The sequence below is a fragment of the Acomys russatus genome, chromosome 8 (genome assembly GCF_903995435.1).
Source record: "Acomys russatus chromosome 8, mAcoRus1.1, whole genome shotgun sequence".
Classification (NCBI taxonomy): Eukaryota; Metazoa; Chordata; class Mammalia; order Rodentia; family Muridae; genus Acomys; species Acomys russatus.
This window is the reverse complement of record NC_067144.1, coordinates 22619968-22631370: the sequence shown is the minus strand read 5'-3', so window position 1 is coordinate 22631370 and position 11403 is coordinate 22619968. Positions and strand designations below refer to the sequence as shown.

At 43.5% G+C, this 11403-nt stretch overlaps 1 protein-coding gene across 1 annotated transcript in view; it reads left to right on the top strand.

The window, feature by feature from the left end:
• The first annotated feature begins 2232 nt into the window (after positions 1–2232).
• Upk1b (uroplakin 1B) overlaps positions 2233–11403 on the top strand; it is a 29867-nt gene continuing 20696 nt past the window's right edge. Inside the window, exon 1 of the mRNA XM_051149918.1 lies at positions 2233–2373. The gene's annotated coding sequence lies outside the window, so the exon portion shown is untranslated. The remainder of the gene's footprint in view (positions 2374–11403) is intronic.

Below are 11403 nucleotides of genomic sequence, written 5' to 3'. Positions count from 1 at the left end.
AAATCTTGGTTCTTGTTTTTGTTTATTTCATTGCAATGGGAATTCACAGAATAGCTCTTTTAGTTAAGTTAGGATATGGTTAAGGCCATTACCTAGCCAGGAGGAAGGAAAGGCTTAGCAAGACAGAATTAGAAATTAGTTATTAGAAAAAGTACACCTGTTATACTTTCGCCTTAAGGGTTACAAATTGTTGGCAGGCAGAGGCAGGCTGATTGCTGTGAGTTCGAGGCCAGCCTGGTCTACAAAGTGAGTCCAGGATGGCCAAGGCTACACAGAGAAACCCTGTCTCGAAAAACAAAAACAAACAAAAAAACCAAAAACCAAAAACCAAAAAACAAAAAGAACAACAACAACAACAACAAAAAACCAAATTGTACAAAAGTACAAATCAGTTGCACTTTTCTGAAGACTGATCTGCCTTCTTCTGGTCTTCTGTTATTGGGTTTTGTGTTTCCTCTGTCTATTCTGAAAAGATTTTCAAATCTGTGACGGTTTTCTAAATTTATATACACACACACACATATATATGCACGTACATATATCGGATACACACACACATACACACACACACACACACACACACACACACACACATCAACCTGTGCATGTCCTCAGAAGGGGGCATCAGATTCCTTCCCAGGGGCTAGAGCTCCAAGCAGCTGTGACACAGCAAAATAGGTGCTAGTCATTGAAGTCACATCCTCTAGCAGAGCAGCAAGTACTCTGGCACCCAAATCTCTACATTTTTTTTCCACTGAGCCCTAGGAGTAGAACAGGAAATGCCTGGATGTGGTTAAAAACGAGCCTTTGCTTCCTTGCTCTTTCATTGTGCTTACACAGGTCCCAAGGGAGTGCACACACGCTGCTTTCTGTAAAGTTGTAACCTAGGTGGTGTAAGGACATGAACTGCAAAAAATACAGTAAAGTCACCCACACAATGGATTCCTGTTAGTGTTACTGAATATTCTTCCTAAAGTTGAGATTCATATATAAATTTTTAAAAAAGCATCAAATCAGACAGAATACTTTATAAGCCGAGCTGTTCTGTTCTGTTGTAAATTGGTCCTGGTGCAATGTGAGTTTTCTAAGCATTAGTTGAATACATTACTAAATTTATTTTCAAGGAGCTGTTTTTTGTTTATTTCTTTTTTATTATTACTTTTCTCCTTTTTTTACATATACATTTATATTATACAATAAACTACATACAGCAAGAAAGAACCACAAAACAATCAGGAATTATACTAGTGTTACATTCATAGTGTTTCAGTAACTGTTTTCATGTGGCTTCATTTTTAAATGTTGTGTAGGATTCTGTTGTGTGAATTATCCTAGTTCATCTAGGCAAACTCTGGAAGACCGAAGAGGAAGAAGCCATCAAGAGAGACATGGATATCCCAGGCTGTCCCCTCTCAAAGACTAGCGGCCTCCCATTGTCTGCTTCGCTCAGGAATTGGCCTCAGCTGTGAAAACCTGTTCCCCAGGGTGACCCTCACCTAAAGTTACACAGATCACATTAGACAGGCTGCCAGGGTGTGGCCCAAGGCTGTCCCACCCATACTGTGCTGGAGTTTCTATGGGCTTGGATCTCAGGGCACTCCCTACTAGGCACACTAAATGCTAACCATCCTTACCTGTGGTGAGATGGTGTCAATCTGTGAGGAACCCCCAAGTCTATTGATTAAAATGCTCACCTCTTCTCCTATTCCTGCCTTTACTTCTCCTCAACCCCAGACTAAATGAACCATGTGCTGCTATTTGCCCATCAAAAGCAATATTCTTCATGCTGTGTGTGTCTCCATGGCACACAGTGGTCCTGAAGGGACAAGTTAGCCATCAAAAAATTACTTGATCTTGTCTCTTCGTTTGCATTTCTCCATCTATATTTCCAACTTTCGTTCTCTTTTATTAGCTGCTGAACCACTCGCCGTACGGATATTACTTAAGCATTTATCGCCCCTGTGAATATGGCTTGTGGTTACAGAAACTGAACCTGGTCCCCACCCTGTGCAAGCAACAGAGAAGGGAGAATGAACAGGCTCCTTTACTCCGTTGAAGGCTTAGAAGTTAATGATGCGATCAAGCAAAGGAACATCAACTGAACACAAAAACCCTGTGTGTAGTCAAAGAGAAAAGCTGAACCCTCCACCAGAGATATACATTCCAGAACAACAGAAATCTGCCCACAGTGCTTCCTGCTCAGCCAGGCAGGTTCAGGCAGCATCGGGCTCCTCCCCATCGCAGACCCCCGCCCCGCCCCCCAGGGACTGGCGCTTCAGAGAACGCAGTAGGGTAGAAAAGCACCTTGGGCTGGTGCAGGGGTGCAGAGGTGCAGCGCCAGGTGGAGAAGAGAGAATAGACACAGCAGCCAGAGTGAGTACAGAAACTTCTCAAAGAAGCTCAACTTACGCTCTATGCTCTCGTGGGGGCAAGGAAGCAGGATTTGACGAAAGGGGGCTATAGCCCTTTGTAGTTTGAGAGCTTATCAATCTTCTGGGGAAACGCTCTTTGGCTAATTATCTGTTCCTTTGCCTGACGACAAGTTCCCTGTTCTGGTTAGAAATCATTCGGTCTGACACGCCTTTAAAAAGGGTCTGTGGGGCAGTTTCCTCCAGGGTCTTCCCTGCAAACAGTTCTGCTTACTCGGTGTGAGGGCTGGAATAAGTCGACAAATTCATTTCCTCTCATCAAGGCTACTTTTCCTATTCACCAATGAGTTAATCCACCAGGATCTGCAGGTCCTAAATACATGTATTTTTGTTGTAATATTTTCACAGAAACAAATTGTTTCAAGCAACACTAGTATTATTGGATATTTATGCTCTTATGATTTTAGTTATAAGCCTAAATTTTCATTTCTCAGGAGCGCTAGGCATTGTGAGCATGTATAATTTTTTGTTTATTTTAAAGTTTCTGTAAGTCAAGGCAATTCCTTTAGACCGGTTTTTTTTTTTTTTTTTTTTTCTGAGTAAGAGTGATAAGTGTAGTGGGAAAGAAAGCAACGTGTTTTGTGCCTGCGCAGTTATTTTGTTTATATAGCTAACATGGATGCTGTGCTTTTTCTATTTCCACGAGAAAGTAATTCTTTTGATTAATCTTCCCAATAAATGTAAAAAAAAAAAAAAAAAGGACACTGATTTGCTTTCTGCTGTACTAGGCTTTAAAAAATCAACTTCCGTGTGTGTGTGTATATATACACTGCCTCAAAAGACTCATAAACATTTAGGCAGCAGGAGAACTTAGGCAAGAAAAGTAAATGAAAGGTCAAATTTTCTTTTTCTTTTTTTTTTTTTTTTTTTTCACTCCTTCTTACATTCCAAACCCCAGAGTAAGTCAGCCCCAGATTCTAGCGTGCCCTCCTCTGGAATCTGCCCAGCAGCCTGATAGCCATTGCTGCCCAGCTGGGACAGAGGCCACACCTAGGAGGAGGGTCCCTGGGTTATCTTTCTCTTTCTCTCCCTCTCCCTGGTCACTTGCTCCCTCCCATTTTTTTTTTCATCCAAATTTCTCTAGCATGAGTCTGAGGTGCAGTTTGCATATTCTCTAGTTCAAGAAACTTGAGTAAAGGGGTAATGAACTTGAAGAGACAGTCTCATGGCTGGTAGGTGACTCTCACCTGTCTCCTCTGTAGTGAGTGGTTGGTTCTATTTAAATGTATTTATTTAAACACGTCTGGAAGTATCAGCACCCTGGATATGAATAACTTCATAAGAAAACAAACCAATAAAGGCATAAGAAAAGAAAGAAAGAAAGAAATACACTCCTAACGTCTTAAAACCAGCACCCCTCAAAGTGAACAGTGCTCCCAGGGTACTGAGTGACTCAAGTCAGTGAAGGAGGTGCTGGGTCCCTGGAAAGTCTTCCGCGGGGTAAGGCTCAGGAAGGCTACTCCTTTACAGGGAAACACTTAAGGTGAGGCGCACAGCCAGCCAGAGGTGCCATTGCTGTTAGTGTGCACAGCTATTTCTCCACTCTCTCTCTGTCTACTGCTTCACACATCTGTAATTCACCTCATCCTACTTTCTTTCTAGTACTGTCAGGGAAAGGAACGTAACATATGTGATGGACGTGAGAATAATATAAGGAGTTTCAGGGAGTCCCAAACCAGCCCCTAATACTGCGTGCTACACGGAAGGCAAGACAACAGGACGGATCACATCTCTAGGAGTCATCAATCCAGAGAGAAAGACCCAAGCCCCAGGTGTGCCTGTGCACTGCCCCCCTTGCCCTCTCCTCTCCCTTTCCTTCCCTCCCACCGTCCTTCTCTCTCTCTCTCTCTCTCTCTCTCTCTCTCTCTCTCTCTCTCTCTTTCTCTCTCTCTCTCTCTCCCTCCCTCCCTCCCTCCCTTTCCTTACTTTTTTGTTTTGCTCACAATGTAGCCCAGATTGGCCTCAAACTCAGAGCTCTCTCTCCTCTCTTGACCCCAGAAGGATGGAATTACAGATATGTGCCACCACGCCCAGCCCCTGAGTCTCCAAGCTTACATAGGGAGGTTCGTCCTTTTAAGCCCTACTTTCATTTGGACTGTTTCCTTCTGGTGGTTCCCTTCTCCCTCTTAAGATGAGTAAGAAGAGAGCTAATGAACTCAGTCACCATGAGGCATTGCCATTGATGGCTCAGGAGACTCACCCTGATTCTCCTGGATGTATTTGGTTTTTTGGTTTTTTTTTTAAGATTTATTTATTTATTATATACACAGTATTCTGACTGCATGTCTAGCTGCATGTCAGAAGAGGACACCAGATCACATCATAGATGGTTGTGAGCCACCGTGTGGTTGCTGGGAATTGAACTCAGGACCTTTGGAAGAACAGACCATGCTTTTAACCACTGAGCCATCTCTCCAGCCCAATATTTGTATTTTTTAATTAATTTATTCAGATTACATCTCAGTTGTTTTCCCCTCACTTGTATCCTTCCGTTCCTCCCTTCTTCCCTCCCTCCCGCTTTTACCTTATTTCTCTCCTGTAGGTCTGTGACCAAGGGGGACGGACCTCCTCCCCCACTATATGGTCATAGGCTATCAAGTCTCATCTTGGTAGCCTGCTTTGTATTTTAATCCAGAGGACCGAAGGAGCGATTCTGTAACTATGGTGCTTCATGAATTAAAAGGAAGATAGGGGAAGACTGTGCACAGTAGGGTGGTAGAAGGCTTTCCCCTGACAGCTTTGTGTACAAGGTTCCCTCACCCCTAAGATACAAGTCAGGCCAATGGCAAATCTCTCAATTTTAAACATAAATGCAAACAATGTCTCTTATCTTGAAAAAAAGAAATATTAGGGCCAGCAAGGTGGCTCAAGTAGACACTTGCCTAGCAAGGATGGTAACTTAAGTTCAGCTCTTAGAGCCCATGGTGGAAAGAGAGGACCAACTCCCACAAGTTGTCCTCTGACCTCCACACATAGGTGATAGCATGCACATGCCCATATTCACACACACACACACACACACACACACACACACACACACACACACCTTTCTCACATACACATATCTCTCTGTGTCACACACATAGACACATACACATACCTTTCACATATGAAGCACACATACAACAATAAAAAATTTCAATTAAAAAACTAAAGATAATATTAGTGATAAACTATAAAGCTGGCTTGTGAATCAGGAATCCTGTCCTTGGATTTGATCCGTTTAAAACATTGATAGTCTTGAACAAGTCATACCCATCTCTGGTCCTTGGCTTCCTCATCTGTACAGTGAGAAGGTGGCTGCAGAGCTTCTGAGTGTACAGCCAGACCTAAGACTCCATCACGCCATGAACGGCCTCAAAGTCTAGAACAAAGACACCTTGATCCCTCTCCCACTAGATACCTTCTTAGTTATATTAAAAACAACCAAAAGTATAATCATTGACTTCAAGTTGTGACAACTTGAGTGTTTATATTTTGATTTTTAATACTATCAAAATTGGCTTTTTAAACTGCATACAATCTGTTCTGTTGTGAGTTCAGAATGACGTCAGCAAGCACGGGCAAAGAAAAGAACCAGGGTAGGTTGCTTTGGCAGAAGCTAACAGGGGAGAAGGGCTAAGCATACACAGCCTCTAAGCAGGACTAACCCTCCTGTCGGCTAAGAACAGAAATGGGTAGAGAAGAAGGAAGCGTAATCTCAGAGAAAGAGCTCTGTGGGTGGAAATGAGAGAAAGGCTCACAAAGAAAGGGATGACTAAGAGAAACCCGTAAACACTAGGGGAGCAGGCAGCCTGGGTGCTGTATTGAATAGAGCTAAGAAGTTTTCCAGTCTCTCTCCCAGTGACTGGAAAACAGAATGGGCTGGATCTGGCCAGCATTACACACACACCCAAGAATGAAAAATCATCACTCCGTCTCCAAGAACCAAAAAGCCTAACAGTTCTTAACTGCAAGTGTACCAGGCCAGGATGGGAGGCAACCTGGGTTTGAAGAGACTCGTTGACAATAGAGAGTGCCGAGCAGGAGGTATGATGGGGCGCTGTGATACGGGGAGACGCTTGTGGATAACAACACATTCCTAGGATTCCCCTGGAATTAAGCCAGTGGTGCTCAGCCTTCCTAATGCTGCAGCCCTCCAACCCAGTTCCTCATGTTGTGGTGACCCACCCCGAGCCATAAAATTGTTTTAATTGCCACTTCACAACTGCAATTTTGTTACTGTTATGAATCGTAATGTATGTAAACATTTTTGGAGACAGAGGTTTGCCAACGTGTCGCAACCCACAGGTTATGGACCACTGAATTAAGGCTTCGGGGAGCCCCGAGAAGTTAGCAGAATCAGAGCTGTGTTCGGGGCAATGGATCTTAATATCAACTAGACAGCTGGCCCTTGAAAGGTTGTTTATGTTTGTGGACCACAGAGTGTTGATGCACTGAAGTTTAAATAAGTAGCTCACTTATAAACTAAGTCCTAAGATACAGGGTTTGGAGTAGTACTTAAGTGTTAAGAAAAGTCATAAAAAAGAAAACATTTAAAATCCCATATTCTGATGGAATGGCTGTGCTCTGTAAGATGATTTGAGACGTTCTGCTTTAGGAAGTTTTTGCCCCTAGAAGCTTGGGGTACCATAGGAACAGAAATTAGTGAATTCATTTGAGACAGAAGTTAACAGCTGGCAGTGGGATTTGGAAGGAAGCAGTCAAACGGTCATCAGAGTCACCAGAGAACCATCACTTTTGCTTATATTGAAAAGACAAGTCCAAACCAATTTGGAATGTTGCCAAGGTTTTCTTTGAAAAAGAAGGTTCTTCAAGAAATAAAACTACTAGGATATACAACGGTGCATGTACACATGTGCAGTGTGTGTGTGTGTGTGTGTGTGTGTGTGTGTGTGTGTCTATTGAGGGAAGGAGTTTGATTTTTTTAAAATTTTTTATTGATTTATTCTTGTTACATCTCAATGGTCATCCCATCCCTTGTATCCTCCCATTCTTCCCTCCCTCCCATTTTCTCCTTATTCCCCTCCCCTATGACTGTTCCTGAGGGAGCTTGATTTTTAAGGAACTTGGTTGTTAGGTTATGTGATTTTGGCTACCAGTGTGTCTGACAGTGGGTCAGCAGCCTAAAAACTCAGAGATGAGTTGATCTTGCAGATTGGAAACTCTGGGTTTCTATGTGGTAAGCCTTAGAAAGAAGAGCTGTTTCTTCGGAAAACATCAGTGTTTACGCTGATAACCTCTGGATGACTGGGGAAGGCCCTACATGAGGTGGAGGATAAGTTACTTTACTCAAAGTCTGCTGATGTGGTATACAAACCTTGAATTCCAGCACTTAGAAGGCTGAGGCAGGAGGACCACAAGTTCAAGGCTTGCCTGGGATACACAGTGAGACCTCATCTAACGTTTAAAAAAAATATCTACTAATTTAAATGTTGTAAGTGAACAAAAAAATTTTCATAGCAATACTTAGACTTGTATTTCAAGAGGAGAAAAACTAAACTAGGCACTAAATCCTACCCCAAATAAAATTAGCCATCACAGCAACTGGAGAGATGACTCAGCAGTTAAGAGCACTTGTTGCTTTCCCAGAGGACCCAGGTCAGGCTCGATTCTCAGTCTCCACGTGGTAGCCCACAACCAGCCCTCTTGTGGCAGGAGACTCATCTGGCAACCTCTTTAGAGGGCACCAGGCATGAATGTGGTGTGTGTGTGTGTGTATGTGTGTGTGTGTGTGTGTGTGTGTGTGTGTGTGTGTGTGTACATATATATGTATATATATATAATTTATAGACAAAACATTCACCCACATAAAACAAAAAAGGAATCTTTTAAAAATGATTAATTAACCAATAAAAGAAGTTTATTCAATAGCTCTTTATCAAACATGCAAAGATAACAGTTTGTATCCGGTATGTAAAGAAGTATCCATTTGCCCCTCCATTCTCCTTTCTCTTCTTGGAAAGGTAAAACATTCATTGTGTCTTTTTAAAGATAACTCTCAGGGGACGGGAAAGATGGCTCAGTGGTTAAGAACACTGGCAGATCTTCAAGAGAATCGGGGTTCAATTCCCACCACCAACATGGCAGTTCACATGTGACTCCAGTCCTAGGGGATCTGCCACCGCTTCTGGACCCTGTGAACATCAGGTGTGCACATGGTACAAAGACACACATACAGACAAAACACCTATGCACATAAAATAAAAATAAAAGGATTTTAAAAGACTAAAAAGAACTGTCAGTATAAAACATCATCAGACCTTTTGGTTTTAATCCCAAACGTGTAGTGGTCCACTCTTCCCTCCAGGGGTTGTTTGCTTGCTTATATTTGGAACCAGGGTTTCACATAGCCCAGGATGGCCAGGAACTCGCTGTGTAGCTGAGGATGATCTTGACCTTTGATCTTCCTGCCTTTGCCTCCCAGTGCTGAGATGATAGGCATGTGTCCTACCTAGTCTTCTGTGGTGTATAGAATGGACTCCAGGGCTTTGTGTGACAGAAGCAAGTACTCTACCACATGAGCAGCACCCCCATCCTCTCTGGGCACTTACCACACAAGTCCTGTCAGCCTTTCTTTCAGTACCAGGAGTGCATCTTTCCCCCAGATAGCCTTCTGGTTGTGTGCCATAGAAGCAAGTTCACTTGCCCATTTTCCAGAAACAATTTCCACACGTCCTCCACTGGATAAATAAACCAACCAATTACATAGACTATGGGCTGTCGGCCTCTGTTGTGGCCGGGGCTCTCTGGCTGCACTTCATAAACTCTTTGGGTGACTGCCTTCTGAGCTCGGGGGAGGGGGGGTCTTCCTATGCCTTTCCTGTTAGTCCTAGAACACTAGTTTCAGATAAGATGGAGAGCTGGCGAGGAGTGCGTGAGATCCCAGACCCCCTCTTTCTGTTCCGGCCAAGGAAGCACTATCTTTATCTGTTCTTATAAGAGTCCATGTTGGAACCATATGCCCACATTTCCTTTCAAAACATGGCAGTGTTGCTTTGTTTTTGTTTTAATGAAAACACTGGTTTAGTTACCCTCCATAGTTCCTGTCTTATTAGCTGTAGTCTCTCCACTTCAAGAAGCATCAAGAAACTGAGGGAAAAGCCAAGAAACTTAATATTGGATAGACAACCAATATGGCATGAGATCTTTGCATCTCCTTGTTTAATTTTTACAGAACTCTTGATGCCAGGCCTTACAGTTCTCATTGACAGACAAAAACCCAACAAGAATCCTGGGGTCACAGAACTACTAAGCTAAGACTCACACCAAGATATATCCAAAGCCCATATTCTCTCTGCTTCTCCTTACACACTAATCTACTCTCTTTCTATAATATGCAGGAAGCCCTACTTGGGGATACTAAGACTAAAAGGTTTCACAGTGGGGAGGTGGATTCAAGAGGGACACGGGGACACTGAGGAAAAACACTGAGGGAAAGTGGGGAGTGAAAAGTTCATTAGAAAACTGATTATGCTGTGAATAGACAGACAGAGGCAGCAGCATGGTGGGGGCTCCGAGGATCAGAGACAGACAGCATGGCAGGGTCTCTAAAGAGAAGTCAGGGACCACATGGCAGTAGTGTGGTCTCTCTTTCTACCTCTCTGAAGATGGAGGAGCTCTCGAGGTACCAGCCTGAAGCCATGCCCTCTGTAAGGAGGCAGGGAAGGTGGTGGGGACAGGATGTGTAGCTACCAATACCTGCCTCTGATGTAAATTCACTTCCCAGCTGAGAGGTCCTGGCACTTGGAAGTCTGTCAGCTAGGAATTCACAGACAGTATCCTTGTAGGGTTCCTCTGAAAGAGCTGCTGCTGCTAGAATCTAGCCTTGTGTTCTTAAAGAGAGGAAAGAATGCAAAAAGAAAGAAAGAAAGAAAGAAAGAAAGAAAGAAAGAAAAGAAAGAAAGCATCCCTAGTGCCTTGAAAAACCTCAGAGGTCATGTCCACATCACTGCAGTCTGAATCAGAGGGCTCAGCAATGGCCAGTACACAGGGGCAAGAGTTAAGTGGGCAGGAATGCTGTTGGAATGTACAGACACCCTCCCTGTGGACAGACGTGCAACTTGGTACCTGACACTAGCCACACCCCAGCACAGCTAGGAGGCTTTCTCTCTTTTCCCAGTGGGATTTTTACCTCTCAAAGCCAATCATGGAAAACAAAAAGAATCACAGAAGGGTAGCAGTGGGTGTGATGCCTCCAGTGTCCTTTGCAGGAGCAGCTGCCCATCAAGGGAAAGGAAGTAGATATGAGGCCAATGTTCCTTGACCTAGGAGCCCTTGACTGTAGGACCTGACCAGTCATTGGTAGGCCCTCCTTCCAGGTTTCATAGGTCTCTAGGTTATTAAATGTAACTTTAACCCAAGACCCTCTCCTTTCTAACTATCCCCTGGTCATCATTAACAACCTTGTGTTGGCAAACAGTCTTAGTATTTGATAATCATCATAGTCCCTAGGCCTGTAAAGCAAGTTGCGTTCTACTCATTTCATAAAGCAGGAAATGAGTCTGAGAAGGTCAGTCATTGCTCACAGTAACTCTTGCCTTTTTTTTTTTTTTTTTTTTTTTTACTCTTTTACCCTTTTTTACCTCCCAAAGTCAATCTGCTGCCAAGTCTAGCATGGTCACGCTTAGACCATAGCTACACGACAATACGGTGAGCAGCAGGAAGTCTGCATTTGGCTTCCTCTTGACACTTACAGCTGTGGGACAGGTGCCATAAACATCAACTTTTGGGACACTGAGGGAGGACAATCACAGTTTGAGGCCAGCCTGAGCTACTGTGAAAGACCCTATCTCTACAGAGCAAAACGCCAAGTGGCTGAGGAAGTGCTGTCAAACACTGATCCCCCGTAATTTCACACCGCACCCTTTATTTCCAGAAAGTAGAAGGGAGTAAAAGGAAAACATCTGTCAGTCACCTGGATAATAGCAGGACAATATTAGTGTGTTAGTGCCCTGTGGAAAGGCTAAGACAT